An 18,786-nucleotide genomic window follows, 5' to 3' on the forward strand; every position below is an offset into this window, starting at 1 on the left:
ACACACTTTTCTCACCAGATCAGAGGAAAACATACACCAATGGTCGTTAGGTTTTCCAACTCAGCTGACTAAGCAGGAGAGCCAAAGTCCGCATTCCTATTGCCTTTGGGTCCAGAAAACAAGTTTTCCTAAACACTTACAGCGATGGTCAGCAGGTTTTACTAGTCAGCTATTACAGAGTCTGCACTATAGGCACTGCAGCAAAACTTTGCCTGTGTAGGACCAGCAAACCAGCTCACCTAACATCTTCAGGCAAGGGTCTTCAATTTCTCCTGGTCGACTTATAAACAGTGAAGAAAAAGAGCTCCCAGTGAAGGTGTTGCACCTAAACTGTGCTTTATATTGGCAGATTTCACTTACGGCTGCAAGAGGGGCATGGTGTGGCAAGAGATTTGAGTGTGCCTGACTGTGAAAAAGTTAAAGGTAAGCACTGTTTCTGCCCGGTTTCGAACCGGGGACCTTTCGCGTGTGAGGCGAACGTGATAACCACTACACTACAGAAACCTATTCATGCTGCTTTGTTGGGCCTTGCAAGTGGAAAGTCTACTCTAAAGTAGAATGCTTGAAAAGGGTTGCTGAAAGCGATATTGTAGCATAAAGCACTAGCGTGTGCACAGTGTTTCTGCCCGGTTTCGAACCGGGGACCTTTCGCGTGTTAGGCGAACGTGATAACCACTACACTACAGAAACCCATTCTTGCAGATTTTTTGTGCCTTGCAAACCGAAAGTCTACGCTAAAGTACAATGCTTGAAAGGGGGTGATGAAAGCGACATTGTGGCAAAAAGCACTAGCGTATGCACAGTGTTTATGCCCGGTTTCTAACTGGGGACCTTACGTGTGTGAGGCGAACGTGATAACCACTACACCACAGAAACCCACCACGATAGGCCTTTTCCGGTTGGAGGGTCGGAGGTTGGGGTCACCGTATTAGCTATTATTTGTTTCTGGTTATTTAAAAACCTGAGTTCAGTTTACCATCCTTGCAAATGATACTCTTGAGTAATGAAGAAAACAAGGAAGAAAGCCCATTTCAGATGCCTAGCTTGATACAAATACCATCCTCAAAACAGCCAGTACTGGCAAGATAGACTGAGTCATGGATATCACCTCTAGCTGTTCCACACACTTTTCTCACCAGATCAGAGGAAAACATACACCAATGGTCGTTAGGTTTTCCAACTCAGCTGACTAAGCAGGAGAGCCAAAGTCCGCATTCCTATTGCCTTTGGGTCCAGAAAACAAGTTTTCCTAAACACTTACAGCGATGGTCAGCAGGTTTTACTAGTCAGCTATTACAGAGTCTGCACTATAGGCACTGCAGCAAAACTTTGCCTGTGTAGGACCAGCAAACCAGCTCACCTAACATCTTCAGGCAAGGGTCTTCAATTTCTCCTGGTCGACTTATAAACAGTGAAGAAAAAGAGCTCCCAGTGAAGGTGTTGCACCTAAACTGTGCTTTATATTGGCAGATTTCACTTACGGCTGCAAGAGGGGCATGGTGTGGCAAGAGCTTCGAGTGTGCCTGACTGTGAAAAAGTTAAAGGTAAGCACTGTTTCTGCCCGGTTTCGAACCGGGGACCTTTCGCGTGTGAGGCGAACGTGATAACCACTACACTACAGAAACCTATTCATGCTGCTTTGTTGGGCCTTGCAAGTGGAAAGTCTACTCTAAAGTAGAATGCTTGAAAAGGGTTGCTGAAAGCGATATTGTAGCAAAAAGCACTAGCGTGTGCACAGTGTTTCTGCCCGGTTTCGAACCGGGGACCTTTCGCGTGTTAGGCGAACGTGATAAGCACTACACTACAGAAACCCATTCTTGCAGATTTTTTGTGCCTTGCAAACCGAAAGTCTACGCTAAAGTACAATGCTTGAAAGGGGGTGATGAAAGCGACATTGTGGCAAAAAGCACTAGCGTGTGCACAGTGTTTATGCCCGGTTTCTAACTGGGGACCTTACGTGTGTGAGGCGAACGTGATAACCACTACACCACAGAAACCCACCACGATAGGCCTTTTCCGGTTGGAGGGTCGGAGGTTGGGGTCACCGTATTAGCTATTATTTGTTTCTGGTTATTTAAAAACCTGAGTTCAGTTTACCATCCTTGCAAATGATACTCTTGAGTAATGAAGAAAACAAGGAAGAAAGCCCATTTCAGATGCCTAGCTTGATACAAATACCATCCTCAAAACAGCCAGTACTGGCAAGATAGACTGAGTCATGGATATCACCTCTAGCTGTTCCACACACTTTTCTCACCAGATCAGAGGAAAACATACACCAATGGTCGTTAGGTTTTCCAACTCAGCTGACTAAGCAGGAGAGCCAAAGTCCGCATTCCTATTGCCTTTGGGTCCAGAAAACAAGTTTTCCTAAACACTTACAGCGATGGTCAGCAGGTTTTACTAGTCAGCTATTACAGAGTCTGCACTATAGGCACTGCAGCAAAACTTTGCCTGTGTAGGACCAGCAAACCAGGTCACCTAACATCTTCAGGCAAGGGTCTTCAATTTCTCCTGGTCGACTTATAAACAGTGAAGAAAAAGAGCTCCCAGTGAAGGTGTTGCACCTAAACTGTGCTTTATATTGGCAGATTTCACTTACGGCTGCAAGAGGGGCATGGTGTGGCAAGAGCTTTGAGTGTGCCTGACTGTGAAAAAGTTAAAGGTAAGCACTGTTCCTGCCCGGTTTCGAACCAGGGACCTTTCGCGTGTGAGGCGAACGTGATAACCACTACACCACAGAAACCCACCACGATAGGCCTTTTCCGGTTGGAGGGTCGGAGGTTGGGGTCACCGTATTAGCTATTATTTGTTTCTGGTTATTTAAAAACCTGAGTTCAGTTTACCATCCTTGCAAATGATACTCTTGAGTAATGAAGAAAACAAGGAAGAAAGCCCATTTCAGATGCCTAGCTTGATACAAATACCATCCTCAAAACAGCCAGTACTGGCAAGATAGACTGAGTCATGGATATCACCTCTAGCTGTTCCACACACTTTTCTCACCAGATCAGAGGAAAACATACACCAATGGTCGTTAGGTTTTCCAACTCAGCTGACTAAGCAGGAGAGCCAAAGTCCGCATTCCTATTGCCTTTGGGTCCAGAAAACAAGTTTTCCTAAACACTTACAGCGATGGTCAGCAGGTTTTACTAGTCAGCTATTACAGAGTCTGCACTATAGGCACTGCAGCAAAACTTTGCCTGTGTAGGACCAGCAAACCAGCTCACCTAACATCTTCAGGCAAGGGTCTTCAATTTCTCCTGGTCGACTTATAAACAGTGAAGAAAAAGAGCTCCCAGTGAAGGTGTTGCACCTAAACTGTGCTTTATATTGGCAGATTTCACTTACGGCTGCAAGAGGGGCATGGTGTGGCAAGAGCTTTGAGTGTGCCTGACTGTGAAAAAGTTAAAGGTAAGCACTGTTTCTGCCCGGTTTCGAACCGGGGACCTTTCGCGTGTGAGGCGAACGTGATAACCACTACACTACAGAAACCTATTCATGCTGCTTTGTTGGGCCTTGCAAGTGGAAAGTCTACTCTAAAGTAGAATGCTTGAAAAGGGTTGCTGAAAGCGATATTGTAGCAAAAAGCACTAGCGTGTGCACAGTGTTTCTGCCCGGTTTCGAACCGGGGACCTTTCGCGTGTTAGGCGAACGTGATAACCACTACACTACAGAAACCCATTCTTGCAGATTTTTTGTGCCTTGCAAACCGAAAGTCTACGCTAAAGTACAATGCTTGAAAGGGGGTGATGAAAGCGACATTGTGGCAAAAAGCACTAGCGTGTGCACAGTGTTTATGCCCGGTTTCTAACTGGGGACCTTACGTGTGTGAGGCGAACGTGATAACCACTACACCACAGAAACCCACCACGATAGGCCTTTTCCGGTTGGAGGGTCGGAGGTTGGGGTCACCGTATTAGCTATTATTTGTTTCTGGTTATTTAAAAACCTGAGTTCAGTTTACCATCCTTGCAAATGATACTCTTGAGTAATGAAGAAAACAAGGAAGAAAGCCCATTTCAGATGCCTAGCTTGATACAAATACCATCCTCAAAACAGCCAGTACTGGCAAGATAGACTGAGTCATGGATATCACCTCTAGCTGTTCCACACACTTTTCTCACCAGATCAGAGGAAAACATACACCAATGGTCGTTAGGTTTTCCAACTCAGCTGACTAAGCAGGAGAGCCAAAGTCCGCATTCCTATTGCCTTTGGGTCCAGAAAACAAGTTTTCCTAAACACTTACAGCGATGGTCAGCAGGTTTTACTAGTCAGCTATTACAGAGTCTGCACTATAGGCACTGCAGCAAAACTTTGCCTGTGTAGGACCAGCAAACCAGCTCACCTAACATCTTCAGGCAAGGGTCTTCAATTTCTCCTGGTCGACTTATAAACAGTGAAGAAAAAGAGCTCCCAGTGAAGGTGTTGCACCTAAACTGTGCTTTATATTGGCAGATTTCACTTACGGCTGCAAGAGGGGCATGGTGTGGCAAGAGCTTTGAGTGTGCCTGACTGTGAAAAAGTTAAAGGTAAGCACTGTTTCTGCCCGGTTTCGAACCGGGGACCTTTCGCGTGTGAGGCGAACGTGATAACCACTACACTACAGAAACCTATTCATGCTGCCTTGTTGGGCCTTGCAAGTGGAAAGTCTACTCTAAAGTAGAATGCTTGAAAAGGGTTGCTGAAAGCGATATTGTAGCAAAAAGCACTAGCGTGTGCACAGTGTTTCTGCCCGGTTTCGAACCAGGGACCTTTCGCGTGTTAGGCGAACGTGATAACCACTACACTACAGAAACCCATTCTTGCATATTTTTTGTGCCTTGCAAACCGAAAGTCTACGCTAAAGTACAATGCTTGAAAGGGGGTGATGAAAGCGACATTGTGGCAAAAAGCACTAGCGTGTGCACAGTGTTTATGCCCGGTTTCTAACTGGGGACCTTTCGTGTGTGAGGCGAACGTGATTACCACTACACCACAGAAACCCACCACGATAGGCCTTTTCCGGTTGGAGGGTCGGAGGTTGGGGTCACCGTATTAGCTATTATTTGTTTCTGGTTATTTAAAAACCTGAGTTCAGTTTACCATCCTTGCAAATGATACTCTTGAGTAATGAAGAAAACAAGGAAGAAAGCCCATTTCAGATGCCTAGCTTGATACAAATACCATCCTCAAAACAGCCAGTACTGGCAAGATAGACTGAGTCATGGATATCACCTCTAGCTGTTCCACACACTTTTCTCACCAGATCAGAGGAAAACATACACCAATGGTCGTTAGGTTTTCCAACTCAGCTGACTAAGCAGGAGAGCCAAAGTCCGCATTCCTATTGCCTTTGGGTCCAGAAAACAAGTTTTCCTAAACACTTACAGCGATGGTCAGCAGGTTTTACTAGTCAGCTATTACAGAGTCTGCACTATAGGCACTGCAGCAAAACTTTGCCTGTGTAGGACCAGCAAACCAGCTCACCTAACATCTTCAGGCAAGGGTCTTCAATTTCTCCTGGTCGACTTATAAACAGTGAAGAAAAAGAGCTCCCAGTGAAGGTGTTGCACCTAAACTGTGCTTTATATTGGCAGATTTCACTTACGGCTGCAAAAGGGGCATGGTGTGGCAAGAGCTTCGAGTGTGCCTGACTGTGAAAAAGTTAAAGGTAAGCACTGTTTCTGCCCGGTTTCGAACCGGGGACCTTTCGCGTGTGAGGCGAACGTGATAACCACTACACTACAGAAACCTATTCATGCTGCTTTGTTGGGCCTTGCAAGTGGAAAGTCTACTCTAAAGTAGAATGCTTGAAAAGGGTTGCTGAAAGCGATATTGTAGCAAAAAGCACTAGCGTGTGCACAGTGTTTCTGCCCGGTTTCGAACCGGGGACCTTTCGCGTGTTAGGCGAACGTGATAAGCACTACACTACAGAAACCCATTCTTGCAGATTTTTTGTGCCTTGCAAACCGAAAGTCTACGCTAAAGTACAATGCTTGAAAGGGGGTGATGAAAGCGACATTGTGGCAAAAAGCACTAGCGTGTGCACAGTGTTTATGCCCGGTTTCTAACTGGGGACCTTACGTGTGTGAGGCGAACGTGATAACCACTACACCACAGAAACCCACCACGATAGGCCTTTTCCGGTTGGAGGGTCGGAGGTTGGGGTCACCGTATTAGCTATTATTTGTTTCTGGTTATTTAAAAACCTGAGTTCAGTTTACCATCCTTGCAAATGATACTCTTGAGTAATGAAGAAAACAAGGAAGAAAGCCCATTTCAGATGCCTAGCTTGATACAAATACCATCCTCAAAACAGCCAGTACTGGCAAGATAGACTGAGTCATGGATATCACCTCTAGCTGTTCCACACACTTTTCTCACCAGATCAGAGGAAAACATACACCAATGGTCGTTAGGTTTTCCAACTCAGCTGACTAAGCAGGAGAGCCAAAGTCCGCATTCCTATTGCCTTTGGGTCCAGAAAACAAGTTTTCCTAAACACTTACAGCGATGGTCAGCAGGTTTTACTAGTCAGCTATTACAGAGTCTGCACTATAGGCACTGCAGCAAAACTTTGCCTGTGTAGGACCAGCAAACCAGCTCACCTAACATCTTCAGGCAAGGGTCTTCAATTTCTCCTGGTCGACTTATAAACAGTGAAGAAAAAGAGCTCCCAGTGAAGGTGTTGCACCTAAACTGTGCTTTATATTGGCAGATTTCACTTACGGCTGCAAGAGGGGCATGGTGTGGCAAGAGCTTTGAGTGTGCCTGACTGTGAAAAAGTTAAAGGTAAGCACTGTTCCTGCCCGGTTTCGAACCAGGGACCTTTCGCGTGTGAGGCGAACGTGATAACCACTACACTACAGAAACCTATTCATGCTGCTTTGTTGGGCCTTGCAAGTGGAAAGTCTACTCTAAAGTAGAATGCTTGAAAAGGGTTGCTGAAAGCGATATTGTAGCAAAAAGCACTAGCGTGTGCACAGTGTTTCTGCCCGGTTTCGAACCGGGGACCTTTCGCGTGTTAGGCGAACGTGATAACCACTACACTACAGAAACCCATTCTTGCAGATTTTTTGTGCCTTGCAAACCGAAAGTCTACGCTAAAGTACAATGCTTGAAAGGGGGTGATGAAAGCGACATTGTGGCAAAAAGCACTAGCGTGTGCACAGTGTTTATGCCCGGTTTCTAACTGGGGACCTTACGTGTGTGAGGCGAACGTGATAACCACTACACCACAGAAACCCACCACGATAGGCCTTTTCCGGTTGGAGGGTCGGAGGTTGGGGTCACCGTATTAGCTATTATTTGTTTCTGGTTATTTAAAAACCTGAGTTCAGTTTACCATCCTTGCAAATGATACTCTTGAGTAATGAAGAAAACAAGGAAGAAAGCCCATTTCAGATGCCTAGCTTGATACAAATACCATCCTCAAAACAGCCAGTACTGGCAAGATAGACTGAGTCATGGATATCACCTCTAGCTGTTCCACACACTTTTCTCACCAGATCAGAGGAAAACATACACCAATGGTCGTTAGGTTTTCCAACTCAGCTGACTAAGCAGGAGAGCCAAAGTCCGCATTCCTATTGCCTTTGGGTCCAGAAAACAAGTTTTCCTAAACACTTACAGCGATGGTCAGCAGGTTTTACTAGTCAGCTATTACAGAGTCTGCACTATAGGCACTGCAGCAAAACTTTGCCTGTGTAGGACCAGCAAACCAGCTCACCTAACATCTTCAGGCAAGGGTCTTCAATTTCTCCTGGTCGACTTATAAACAGTGAAGAAAAAGAGCTCCCAGTGAAGGTGTTGCACCTAAACTGTGCTTTATATTGGCAGATTTCACTTACGGCTGCAAGAGGGGCATGGTGTGGCAAGAGCTTTGAGTGTGCCTGACTGTGAAAAAGTTAAAGGTAAGCACTGTTTCTGCCCGGTTTCGAACCGGGGACCTTTCGCGTGTGAGGCGAACATGATAACCACTACACTACAGAAACCTATTCATGCTGCTTTGTTGGGCCTTGCAAGTGGAAAGTCTACTCTAAAGTAGAATGCTTGAAAAGGGTTGCTGAAAGCGATATTGTAGCAAAAAGCACTAGCGTGTGCACAGTGTTTCTGCCCGGTTTCGAACCGGGGACCTTTCGCGTGTTAGGCGAACGTGATAACCACTACACTACAGAAACCCATTCTTGCAGATTTTTTGTGCCTTGCAAACCGAAAGTCTACGCTAAAGTACAATGCTTGAAAGGGGGTGATGAAAGCGACATTGTGGCAAAAAGCACTAGCGTGTGCACAGTGTTTATGCCCGGTTTCTAACTGGGGACCTTACGTGTGTGAGGCGAACGTGATAACCACTACACCACAGAAACCCACCACGATAGGCCTTTTCCGGTTGGAGGGTCGGAGGTTGGGGTCACCGTATTAGCTATTATTTGTTTCTGGTTATTTAAAAACCTGAGTTCAGTTTACCATCCTTGCAAATGATACTCTTGAGTAATGAAGAAAACAAGGAAGAAAGCCCATTTCAGATGCCTAGCTTGATACAAATACCATCCTCAAAACAGCCAGTACTGGCAAGATAGACTGAGTCATGGATATCACCTCTAGCTGTTCCACACACTTTTCTCACCAGATCAGAGGAAAACATACACCAATGGTCGTTAGGTTTTCCAACTCAGCTGACTAAGCAGGAGAGCCAAAGTCCGCATTCCTATTGCCTTTGGGTCCAGAAAACAAGTTTTCCTAAACACTTACAGCGATGGTCAGCAGGTTTTACTAGTCAGCTATTACAGAGTCTGCACTATAGGCACTGCAGCAAAACTTTGCCTGTGTAGGACCAGCAAACCAGCTCACCTAACATCTTCAGGCAAGGGTCTTCAATTTCTCCTGGTCGACTTATAAACAGTGAAGAAAAAGAGCTCCCAGTGAAGGTGTTGCACCTAAACTGTGCTTTATATTGGCAGATTTCACTTACGGCTGCAAGAGGGGCATGGTGTGGCAAGAGATTTGAGTGTGCCTGACTGTGAAAAAGTTAAAGGTAAGCACTGTTTCTGCCCGGTTTCGAACCGGGGACCTTTCGCGTGTGAGGCGAACGTGATAACCACTACTCTACAGAAACCTATTCATGCTGCTTTGTTGGGCCTTGCAAGTGGAAAGTCTACTCTAAAGTAGAATGCTTGAAAAGGGTTGCTGAAAGCGATATTGTAGCATAAAGCACTAGCGTGTGCACAGTGTTTCTGCCCGGTTTCGAACCGGGGACCTTTCGCGTGTTAGGCGAACGTGATAACCACTACACTACAGAAACCCATTCTTGCAGATTTTTTGTGCCTTGCAAACCAAAAGTCTACGCTAAAGTACAATGCTTGAAAGGGGGTGATGAAAGCGACATTGTGGCAAAAAGCACTAGCGTGTGCACAGTGTTTATGCCCGGTTTCTAACTGGGGACCTTACGTGTGTGAGGCGAACGTGATAACCACTACACCACAGAAACCCACCACGATAGGCCTTTTCCGGTTGGAGGGTCGGAGGTTGGGGTCACCGTATTAGCTATTATTTGTTTCTGGTTATTTAAAAACCTGAGTTCAGTTTACCATCCTTGCAAATGATACTCTTGAGTAATGAAGAAAACAAGGAAGAAAGCCCATTTCAGATGCCTAGCTTGATACAAATACCATCCTCAAAACAGCCAGTACTGGCAAGATAGACTGAGTCATGGATATCACCTCTAGCTGTTCCACACACTTTTCTCACCAGATCAGAGGAAAACATACACCAATGGTCGTTAGGTTTTCCAACTCAGCTGACTAAGCAGGAGAGCCAAAGTCCGCATTCCTATTGCCTTTGGGTCCAGAAAACAAGTTTTCCTAAACACTTACAGCGATGGTCAGCAGGTTTTACTAGTCAGCTATTACAGAGTCTGCACTATAGGCACTGCAGCAAAACTTTGCCTGTGTAGGACCAGCAAACCAGGTCACCTAACATCTTCAGGCAAGGGTCTTCAATTTCTCCTGGTCGACTTATAAACAGTGAAGAAAAAGAGCTCCCAGTGAAGGTGTTGCACCTAAACTGTGCTTTATATTGGCAGATTTCACTTACGGCTGCAAGAGGGGCATGGTGTGGCAAGAGCTTTGAGTGTGCCTGACTGTGAAAAAGTTAAAGGTAAGCACTGTTTCTGCCCGGTTTCGAACCGGGGACCTTTCGCGTGTGAGGCGAACGTGATAACCACTACACTACAGAAACCTATTCATGCTGCTTTGTTGGGCCTTGCAAGTGGAAAGTCTACTCTAAAGTAGAATGCTTGAAAAGGGTTGCTGAAAGCGATATTGTAGCAAAAAGCACTAGCGTGTGCACAGTGTTTCTGCCCGGTTTCGAACCGGGGACCTTTCGCGTGTTAGGCGAACGTGATAACCACTACACTACAGAAACCCATTCTTGCAGATTTTTTGTGCCTTGCAAACCGAAAGTCTACGCTAAAGTACAATGCTTGAAAGGGGGTGATGAAAGCGACATTGTGGCAAAGAGCACTAGCGTGTGCACAGTGTTTATGCCCGGTTTCTAACTGGGGACCTTACGTGTGTGAGGCGAACGTGATAACCACTACACCACAGAAACCCACCACGATAGGCCTTTTCCGGTTGGAGGGTCGGAGGTTGGGGTCACCGTATTAGCTATTATTTGTTTCTGGTTATTTAAAAACCTGAGTTCAGTTTACCATCCTTGCAAATGATACTCTTGAGTAATGAAGAAAACAAGGAAGAAAGCCCATTTCAGATGCCTAGCTTGATACAAATACCATCCTCAAAACAGCCAGTACTGGCAAGATAGACTGAGTCATGGATATCACCTCTAGCTGTTCCACACACTTTTCTCACCAGATCAGAGGAAAACATACACCAATGGTCGTTAGGTTTTCCAACTCAGCTGACTAAGCAGGAGAGCCAAAGTCCGCATTCCTATTGCCTTTGGGTCCAGAAAACAAGTTTTCCTAAACACTTACAGCGATGGTCAGCAGGTTTTACTAGTCAGCTATTACAGAGTCTGCACTATAGGCACTGCAGCAAAACTTTGCCTGTGTAGGACCAGCAAACCAGCTCACCTAACATCTTCAGGCAAGGGTCTTCAATTTCTCCTGGTCGACTTATAAACAGTGAAGAAAAAGAGCTCCCAGTGAAGGTGTTGCACCTAAACTGTGCTTTATATTGGCAGATTTCACTTACGGCTGCAAGAGGGGCATGGTGTGGCAAGAGATTTGAGTGTGCCTGACTGTGAAAAAGTTAAAGGTAAGCACTGTTTCTGCCCGGTTTCGAACCGGGGACCTTTCGCGTGTGAGGCGAACGTGATAACCACTACACTACAGAAACCTATTCATGTTGCTTTGTTGGGCCTTGCAAGTGGAAAGTCTACTCTAAAGTAGAATGCTTGAAAAGGGTTGCTGAAAGCGATATTGTAGCATAAAGCACTAGCGTGTGCACAGTGTTTCTGCCCGGTTTCGAACCGGGGACCTTTCGCGTGTTAGGCGAACGTGATAACCACTACACTACAGAAACCCATTCTTGCAGATTTTTTGTGCCTTGCAAACCGAAAGTCTACGCTAAAGTACAATGCTTGAAAGGGGGTGATGAAAGCGACATTGTGGCAAAAAGCACTAGCGTGTGCACAGTGTTTATGCCCGGTTTCTAACTGGGGACCTTACGTGTGTGAGGCGAACGTGATAACCACTACACCACAGAAACCCACCACGATAGGCCTTTTCCGGTTGGAGGGTCGGAGGTTGGGGTCACCGTATTAGCTATTATTTGTTTCTGGTTATTTAAAAACCTGAGTTCAGTTTACCATCCTTGCAAATGATACTCTTGAGTAATGAAGAAAACAAGGAAGAAAGCCCATTTCAGATGCCTAGCTTGATACAAATACCATCCTCAAAACAGCCAGTACTGGCAAGATAGACTGAGTCATGGATATCACCTCTAGCTGTTCCACACACTTTTCTCACCAGATCAGAGGAAAACATACACCAATGGTCGTTAGGTTTTCCAACTCAGCTGACTAAGCAGGAGAGCCAAAGTCCGCATTCCTATTGCCTTTGGGTCCAGAAAACAAGTTTTCCTAAACACTTACAGCGATGGTCAGCAGGTTTTACTAGTCAGCTATTACAGAGTCTGCACTATAGGCACTGCAGCAAAACTTTGCCTGTGTAGGACCAGCAAACCAGCTCACCTAACATCTTCAGGCAAGGGTCTTCAATTTCTCCTGGTCGACTTATAAACAGTGAAGAAAAAGAGCTCCCAGTGAAGGTGTTGCACCTAAACTGTGCTTTATATTGGCAGATTTCACTTACGGCTGCAAGAGGGGCATGGTGTGGCAAGAGCTTTGAGTGTGCCTGACTGTGAAAAAGTTAAAGGTAAGCACTGTTTCTGCCCGGTTTCGAACCGGGGACCTTTCGCGTGTGAGGCGAACGTGATAACCACTACACTACAGAAACCTATTCATGCTGCCTTGTTGGGCCTTGCAAGTGGAAAGTCTACTCTAAAGTAGAATGCTTGAAAAGGGTTGCTGAAAGCGATATTGTAGCAAAAAGCACTAGCGTGTGCACAGTGTTTCTGCCCGGTTTCGAACCAGGGACCTTTCGCGTGTTAGGCGAACGTGATAACCACTACACTACAGAAACCCATTCTTGCATATTTTTTGTGCCTTGCAAACCGAAAGTCTACGCTAAAGTACAATGCTTGAAAGGGGGTGATGAAAGCGACATTGTGGCAAAAAGCACTAGCGTGTGCACAGTGTTTATGCCCGGTTTCTAACTGGGGACCTTTCGTGTGTGAGGCGAACGTGATTACCACTACACCACAGAAACCCACCACGATAGGCCTTTTCCGGTTGGAGGGTCGGAGGTTGGGGTCACCGTATTAGCTATTATTTGTTTCTGGTTATTTAAAAACCTGAGTTCAGTTTACCATCCTTGCAAATGATACTCTTGAGTAATGAAGAAAACAAGGAAGAAAGCCCATTTCAGATGCCTAGCTTGATACAAATACCATCCTCAAAACAGCCAGTACTGGCAAGATAGACTGAGTCATGGATATCACCTCTAGCTGTTCCACACACTTTTCTCACCAGATCAGAGGAAAACATACACCAATGGTCGTTAGGTTTTCCAACTCAGCTGACTAAGCAGGAGAGCCAAAGTCCGCATTCCTATTGCCTTTGGGTCCAGAAAACAAGTTTTCCTAAACACTTACAGCGATGGTCAGCAGGTTTTACTAGTCAGCTATTACAGAGTCTGCACTATAGGCACTGCAGCAAAACTTTGCCTGTGTAGGACCAGCAAACCAGCTCACCTAACATCTTCAGGCAAGGGTCTTCAATTTCTCCTGGTCGACTTATAAACAGTGAAGAAAAAGAGCTCCCAGTGAAGGTGTTGCACCTAAACTGTGCTTTATATTGGCAGATTTCACTTACGGCTGCAAGAGGGGCATGGTGTGGCAAGAGCTTCGAGTGTGCCTGACTGTGAAAAAGTTAAAGGTAAGCACTGTTTCTGCCCGGTTTCGAACCGGGGACCTTTCGCGTGTGAGGCGAACGTGATAACCACTACACTACAGAAACCTATTCATGCTGCTTTGTTGGGCCTTGCAAGTGGAAAGTCTACTCTAAAGTAGAATGCTTGAAAAGGGTTGCTGAAAGCGATATTGTAGCAAAAAGCACTAGCGTGTGCACAGTGTTTCTGCCCGGTTTCGAACCGGGGACCTTTCGCGTGTTAGGCGAACGTGATAACCACTACACTACAGAAACCCATTCTTGCAGATTTTTTGTGCCTTGCAAACCGAAAGTCTACGCTAAAGTACAATGCTTGAAAGGGGGTGATGAAAGCGACATTGTGGCAAAAAGCACTAGCGTGTGCACAGTGTTTATGCCCGGTTTCTAACTGGGGACCTTACGTGTGTGAGGCGAACGTGATAACCACTACACCACAGAAACCCACCACGATAGGCCTTTTCCGGTTGGAGGGTCGGAGGTTGGGGTCACCGTATTAGCTATTATTTGTTTCTGGTTATTTAAAAACCTGAGTTCAGTTTACCATCCTTGCAAATGATACTCTTGAGTAATGAAGAAAACAAGGAAGAAAGCCCATTTCAGATGCCTAGCTTGATACAAATACCATCCTCAAAACAGCCAGTACTGGCAAGATAGACTGAGTCATGGATATCACCTCTAGCTGTTCCACACACTTTTCTCACCAGATCAGAGGAAAACATACACCAATGGTCGTTAGGTTTTCCAACTCAGCTGACTAAGCAGGAGAGCCAAAGTCCGCATTCCTATTGCCTTTGGGTCCAGAAAACAAGTTTTCCTAAACACTTACAGCGATGGTCAGCAGGTTTTACTAGTCAGCTATTACAGAGTCTGCACTATAGGCACTGCAGCAAAACTTTGCCTGTGTAGGACCAGCAAACCAGCTCACCTAACATCTTCAGGCAAGGGTCTTCAATTTCTCCTGGTCGACTTATAAACAGTGAAGAAAAAGAGCTCCCAGTGAAGGTGTTGCACCTAAACTGTGCTTTATATTGGCAGATTTCACTTACGGCTGCAAGAGGGGCATGGTGTGGCAAGAGATTTGAGTGTGCCTGACTGTGAAAAAGTTAAAGGTAAGCACTGTTTCTGCCCGGTTTCGAACCGGGGACCTTTCGCGTGTGAGGCGAACGTGATAACCACTACACTACAGAAACCTATTCATGCTGCTTTGTTGGGCCTTGCAAGTGGAAAGTCTACTCTAAAGTAGAATGCTTGAAAAGGGTTGCTGAAAGCGATATTGTAGCATAAAGCACTAGCGTGTGCACAGTGTTTCTGCCCGGTTTCGAACCGGGGACCTTTCGCGTGTTAGGCGAACGTGATAACCACTACACTACAGAAACCCATTCCTGCAGATTTTTTGTGCCTTGCAAACCAAAAGTCTACGCTAAAGTACAATGCTTGAAAGGGGGTGATGAAAGCGACATTGTGGCAAAAAGCACTAGCGTGTGCACAGTGTTTATGCCCGGTTTCTAACTGGGGACCTTACGTGTGTGAGGCGAACGTGATAACCACTACACCACAGAAACCCACCACGATAGGCCTTTTCCGGTTGGAGGGTCGGAGGTTGGGGTCACCGTATTAGCTATTATTTGTTTCTGGTTATTTAAAAACCTGAGTTCAGTTTACCATCCTTGCAAATGATACTCTTGAGTAATGAAGAAAACAAGGAAGAAAGCCCATTTCAGATGCCTAGCTTGATACAAATACCATCCTCAAAACAGCCAGTACTGGCAAGATAGACTGAGTCATGGATATCACCTCTAGCTGTTCCACACACTTTTCTCACCAGATCAGAGGAAAACATACACCAATGGTCGTTAGGTTTTCCAACTCAGCTGACTAAGCAGGAGAGCCAAAGTCCGCATTCCTATTGCCTTTGGGTCCAGAAAACAAGTTTTCCTAAACACTTACAGCGATGGTCAGCAGGTTTTACTAGTCAGCTATTACAGAGTCTGCACTATAGGCACTGCAGCAAAACTTTGCCTGTGTAGGACCAGCAAACCAGGTCACCTAACATCTTCAGGCAAGGGTCTTCAATTTCTCCTGGTCGACTTATAAACAGTGAAGAAAAAGAGCTCCCAGTGAAGGTGTTGCACCTAAACTGTGCTTTATATTGGCAGATTTCACTTACGGCTGCAAGAGGGGCATGGTGTGGCAAGAGCTTTGAGTGTGCCTGACTGTGAAAAAGTTAAAGGTAAGCACTGTTTCTGCCCGGTTTCGAACCGGGGACCTTTCGCGTGTGAGGCGAACGTGATAACCACTACACTACAGAAACCTATTCATGCTGCTTTGTTGGGCCTTGCAAGTGGAAAGTCTACTCTAAAGTAGAATGCTTGAAAAGGGTTGCTGAAAGCGATATTGTAGCAAAAAGCACTAGCGTGTGCACAGTGTTTCTGCCCGGTTTCGAACCGGGGACCTTTCGCGTGTTAGGCGAACGTGATAACCACTACACTACAGAAACCCATTCTTGCATATTTTTTGTGCCTTGCAAACCGAAAGTCTACGCTAAAGTACAATGCTTGAAAGGGGGTGATGAAAGCGACATTGTGGCAAAAAGCACTAGCGTGTGCACAGTGTTTATGCCCGGTTTCTAACTGGGGACCTTTCGTGTGTGAGGCGAACGTGGTAACCACTACACCACAGAAACCCACCACGATAGGCCTTTTCCGGTTGGAGGGTCGGAGGTTGGGGTCACCGTATTAGCTATTATTTGTTTCTGGTTATTTAAAAACCTGAGTTCAGTTTACCATCCTTGCAAATGATACTCTTGAGTAATGAAGAAAACAAGGAAGAAAGCCCATTTCAGATGCCTAGCTTGATACAAATACCATCCTCAAAACAGCCAGTACTGGCAAGATAGACTGAGTCATGGATATCACCTCTAGCTGTTCCACACACTTTTCTCACCAGATCAGAGGAAAACATACACCAATGGTCGTTAGGTTTTCCAACTCAGCTGACTAAGCAGGAGAGCCAAAGTCCGCATTCCTATTGCCTTTGGGTCCAGAAAACAAGTTTTCCTAAACACTTACAGCGATGGTCAGCAGGTTTTACTAGTCAGCTATTACAGAGTCTGCACTATAGGCACTGCAGCAAAACTTTGCCTGTGTAGGACCAGCAAACCAGCTCACCTAACATCTTCAGGCAAGGGTCTTCAATTTCTCCTGGTCGACTTATAAACAGTGAAGAAAAAGAGCTCCCAGTGAAGGTGTTGCACCTAAACTGTGCTTTATATTGGCAGATTTCACTTACGGCTGCAAGAGGGGCATGGTGTGGCAAGAGCTTTGAGTGTGCCTGACTGTGAAAAAGTTAAAGGTAAGCACTGTTTCTGCCCGGTTTCGAACCGGGGACCTTTCGCGTGTGAGGCGAACGTGATAACCACTACACTACAGAAACCTATTCATGCTGCCTTGTTGGGCCTTGCAAGTGGAAAGTCTACTCTAAAGTAGAATGCTTGAAAAGGGTTGCTGAAAGCGATATTGTAGCAAAAAGCACTAGCGTGTGCACAGTGTTTCTGCCCGGTTTCGAACCAGGGACCTTTCGCGTGTTAGGCGAACGTGATAACCACTACACTACAGAAACCCATTCTTGCATATTTTTTGTGCCTTGCAAACCGAAAGTCTACGCTAAAGTACAATGCTTGAAAGGGGGTGATGAAAGCGACATTGTGGCAAAAAGCACTAGCGTGTGCACAGTGTTTATGCCCGGTTTCTAACTGGGGACCTTTCGTGTGTGAGGCGAACGTGATTACCACTACACCACAGAAACCCACCACGATAGGCCTTTTCCGGTTGGAGGGTCGGAGGTTGGGGTCACCGTATTAGCTATTATTTGTTTCTGGTTATTTAAAAACCTGAGTTCAGTTTACCATCCTTGCAAATGATACTCTTGAGTAATGAAGAAAACAAGGAAGAAAGCCCATTTCAGATGCCTAGCTTGATACAAATACCATCCTCAAAACAGCCAGTACTGGCAAGATAGACTGAGTCATGGATATCACCTCTAGCTGTTCCACACACTTTTCTCACCAGATCAGAGGAAAACATACACCAATGGTCGTTAGGTTTTCCAACTCAGCTGACTAAGCAGGAGAGCCAAAGTCCGCATTCCTATTGCCTTTGGGTCCAGAAAACAAGTTTTCCTAAACACTTACAGCGATGGTCAGCAGGTTTTACTAGTCAGCTATTACAGAGTCTGCACTATAGGCACTGCAGCAAAACTTTGCCTGTGTAGGACCAGCAAACCAGCTCACCTAACATCTTCAGGCAAGGGTCTTCAATTTCTCCTGGTCGACTTATAAACAGTGAAGAAAAAGAGCTCCCAGTGAAGGTGTTGCACCTAAACTGTGCTTTATATTGGCAGATTTCACTTACGGCTGCAAGAGGGGCATGGTGTGGCAAGAGCTTCGAGTGTGCCTGACTGTGAAAAAGTTAAAGGTAAGCACTGTTTCTGCCCGGTTTCGAACCGGGGACCTTTCGCGTGTGAGGCGAACGTGATAACCACTACACTACAGAAACCTATTCATGCTGCTTTGTTGGGCCTTGCAAGTGGAAAGTCTACTCTAAAGTAGAATGCTTGAAAAGGGTTGCTGAAAGCGATATTGTAGCAAAAAGCACTAGCGTGTGCACAGTGTTTCTGCCCGGTTTCGAACCGGGGACCTTTCGCGTGTTAGGCGAACGTGATAACCACTACACTACAGAAACCCATTCTTGCAGATTTTTTGTGCCTTGCAAACCGAAAGTCTACGCTAAAGTACAATGCTTGAAAGGGGGTGATGAAAGCGACATTGTGGCAAAAAGCACTAGCGTGTGCACAGTGTTTATGCCCGGTTTCTAACTGGGGACCTTACGTGTGTGAGGCGAACGTGATAACCACTACACCACAGAAACCCACCACGATAGGCCTTTTCCGGTTGGAGGGTCGGAGGTTGGGGTCACCGTATTAGCTATTATTTGTTTCTGGTTATTTAAAAACCTGAGTTCAGTTTACCATCCTTGCAAATGATACTCTTGAGTAATGAAGAAAACAAGGAAGAAAGCCCATTTCAGATGCCTAGCTTGATACAAATACCATCCTCAAAACAGCCAGTACTGGCAAGATAGACTGAGTCATGGATATCACCTCTAGCTGTTCCACACACTTTTCTCACCAGATCAGAGGAAAACATACACCAATGGTCGTTAGGTTTTCCAACTCAGCTGACTAAGCAGGAGAGCCAAAGTCCGCATTCCTATT

At 45.7% G+C, this 18,786-nt stretch overlaps 27 non-coding genes across 27 annotated transcripts; all 27 read right to left on the reverse strand.

Annotated features, from left to right (window-relative positions):
* Window positions 1–431: 431 nt before the first annotated feature.
* Window positions 432–504, reverse strand: TRNAV-CAC (transfer RNA valine (anticodon CAC)). The gene has a single exon. It is a non-coding gene; the product is annotated as a tRNA-Val (tRNA).
* Window positions 505–617: 113 nt separating this feature from the next.
* Window positions 618–690, reverse strand: TRNAV-AAC (transfer RNA valine (anticodon AAC)). Its single transcript has one exon. It is a non-coding gene; the product is annotated as a tRNA-Val (tRNA).
* Window positions 691–1,552: 862 nt separating this feature from the next.
* On the reverse strand, window positions 1,553–1,625 carry TRNAV-CAC (transfer RNA valine (anticodon CAC)). Its single transcript has one exon. It is a non-coding gene; the product is annotated as a tRNA-Val (tRNA).
* A 1,048-nt stretch (window positions 1,626–2,673) lies between these two features.
* On the reverse strand, window positions 2,674–2,746 carry TRNAV-CAC (transfer RNA valine (anticodon CAC)). The gene has a single exon. It is a non-coding gene; the product is annotated as a tRNA-Val (tRNA).
* Window positions 2,747–3,422: 676 nt separating this feature from the next.
* On the reverse strand, window positions 3,423–3,495 carry TRNAV-CAC (transfer RNA valine (anticodon CAC)). The gene has a single exon. It is a non-coding gene; the product is annotated as a tRNA-Val (tRNA).
* A 113-nt stretch (window positions 3,496–3,608) lies between these two features.
* On the reverse strand, window positions 3,609–3,681 carry TRNAV-AAC (transfer RNA valine (anticodon AAC)). The gene has a single exon. It is a non-coding gene; the product is annotated as a tRNA-Val (tRNA).
* Window positions 3,682–4,543: 862 nt separating this feature from the next.
* On the reverse strand, window positions 4,544–4,616 carry TRNAV-CAC (transfer RNA valine (anticodon CAC)). The gene has a single exon. It is a non-coding gene; the product is annotated as a tRNA-Val (tRNA).
* A 1,048-nt stretch (window positions 4,617–5,664) lies between these two features.
* Window positions 5,665–5,737, reverse strand: TRNAV-CAC (transfer RNA valine (anticodon CAC)). Its single transcript has one exon. It is a non-coding gene; the product is annotated as a tRNA-Val (tRNA).
* Window positions 5,738–6,785: 1,048 nt separating this feature from the next.
* TRNAV-CAC (transfer RNA valine (anticodon CAC)) lies at window positions 6,786–6,858 on the reverse strand. Its single transcript has one exon. It is a non-coding gene; the product is annotated as a tRNA-Val (tRNA).
* A 113-nt stretch (window positions 6,859–6,971) lies between these two features.
* Window positions 6,972–7,044, reverse strand: TRNAV-AAC (transfer RNA valine (anticodon AAC)). Its single transcript has one exon. It is a non-coding gene; the product is annotated as a tRNA-Val (tRNA).
* Window positions 7,045–7,906: 862 nt separating this feature from the next.
* TRNAV-CAC (transfer RNA valine (anticodon CAC)) lies at window positions 7,907–7,979 on the reverse strand. The gene has a single exon. It is a non-coding gene; the product is annotated as a tRNA-Val (tRNA).
* Window positions 7,980–8,092: 113 nt separating this feature from the next.
* TRNAV-AAC (transfer RNA valine (anticodon AAC)) lies at window positions 8,093–8,165 on the reverse strand. The gene has a single exon. It is a non-coding gene; the product is annotated as a tRNA-Val (tRNA).
* A 1,048-nt stretch (window positions 8,166–9,213) lies between these two features.
* Window positions 9,214–9,286, reverse strand: TRNAV-AAC (transfer RNA valine (anticodon AAC)). Its single transcript has one exon. It is a non-coding gene; the product is annotated as a tRNA-Val (tRNA).
* An 862-nt stretch (window positions 9,287–10,148) lies between these two features.
* Window positions 10,149–10,221, reverse strand: TRNAV-CAC (transfer RNA valine (anticodon CAC)). The gene has a single exon. It is a non-coding gene; the product is annotated as a tRNA-Val (tRNA).
* Window positions 10,222–10,334: 113 nt separating this feature from the next.
* TRNAV-AAC (transfer RNA valine (anticodon AAC)) lies at window positions 10,335–10,407 on the reverse strand. The gene has a single exon. It is a non-coding gene; the product is annotated as a tRNA-Val (tRNA).
* Window positions 10,408–11,269: 862 nt separating this feature from the next.
* On the reverse strand, window positions 11,270–11,342 carry TRNAV-CAC (transfer RNA valine (anticodon CAC)). Its single transcript has one exon. It is a non-coding gene; the product is annotated as a tRNA-Val (tRNA).
* Window positions 11,343–11,455: 113 nt separating this feature from the next.
* On the reverse strand, window positions 11,456–11,528 carry TRNAV-AAC (transfer RNA valine (anticodon AAC)). Its single transcript has one exon. It is a non-coding gene; the product is annotated as a tRNA-Val (tRNA).
* An 862-nt stretch (window positions 11,529–12,390) lies between these two features.
* Window positions 12,391–12,463, reverse strand: TRNAV-CAC (transfer RNA valine (anticodon CAC)). Its single transcript has one exon. It is a non-coding gene; the product is annotated as a tRNA-Val (tRNA).
* Window positions 12,464–13,511: 1,048 nt separating this feature from the next.
* Window positions 13,512–13,584, reverse strand: TRNAV-CAC (transfer RNA valine (anticodon CAC)). The gene has a single exon. It is a non-coding gene; the product is annotated as a tRNA-Val (tRNA).
* A 113-nt stretch (window positions 13,585–13,697) lies between these two features.
* Window positions 13,698–13,770, reverse strand: TRNAV-AAC (transfer RNA valine (anticodon AAC)). Its single transcript has one exon. It is a non-coding gene; the product is annotated as a tRNA-Val (tRNA).
* An 862-nt stretch (window positions 13,771–14,632) lies between these two features.
* On the reverse strand, window positions 14,633–14,705 carry TRNAV-CAC (transfer RNA valine (anticodon CAC)). The gene has a single exon. It is a non-coding gene; the product is annotated as a tRNA-Val (tRNA).
* A 113-nt stretch (window positions 14,706–14,818) lies between these two features.
* TRNAV-AAC (transfer RNA valine (anticodon AAC)) lies at window positions 14,819–14,891 on the reverse strand. The gene has a single exon. It is a non-coding gene; the product is annotated as a tRNA-Val (tRNA).
* An 862-nt stretch (window positions 14,892–15,753) lies between these two features.
* On the reverse strand, window positions 15,754–15,826 carry TRNAV-CAC (transfer RNA valine (anticodon CAC)). The gene has a single exon. It is a non-coding gene; the product is annotated as a tRNA-Val (tRNA).
* Window positions 15,827–15,939: 113 nt separating this feature from the next.
* On the reverse strand, window positions 15,940–16,012 carry TRNAV-AAC (transfer RNA valine (anticodon AAC)). The gene has a single exon. It is a non-coding gene; the product is annotated as a tRNA-Val (tRNA).
* Window positions 16,013–16,874: 862 nt separating this feature from the next.
* Window positions 16,875–16,947, reverse strand: TRNAV-CAC (transfer RNA valine (anticodon CAC)). The gene has a single exon. It is a non-coding gene; the product is annotated as a tRNA-Val (tRNA).
* A 1,048-nt stretch (window positions 16,948–17,995) lies between these two features.
* TRNAV-CAC (transfer RNA valine (anticodon CAC)) lies at window positions 17,996–18,068 on the reverse strand. The gene has a single exon. It is a non-coding gene; the product is annotated as a tRNA-Val (tRNA).
* A 113-nt stretch (window positions 18,069–18,181) lies between these two features.
* Window positions 18,182–18,254, reverse strand: TRNAV-AAC (transfer RNA valine (anticodon AAC)). The gene has a single exon. It is a non-coding gene; the product is annotated as a tRNA-Val (tRNA).
* Window positions 18,255–18,786: the final 532 nt, after the last annotated feature.

The sequence above is a fragment of the Aquarana catesbeiana genome, linkage group LG03 (genome assembly GCF_042186555.1).
Source record: "Aquarana catesbeiana isolate 2022-GZ linkage group LG03, ASM4218655v1, whole genome shotgun sequence".
In the NCBI taxonomy this organism is placed as follows: Eukaryota; Metazoa; Chordata; class Amphibia; order Anura; family Ranidae; genus Aquarana; species Aquarana catesbeiana.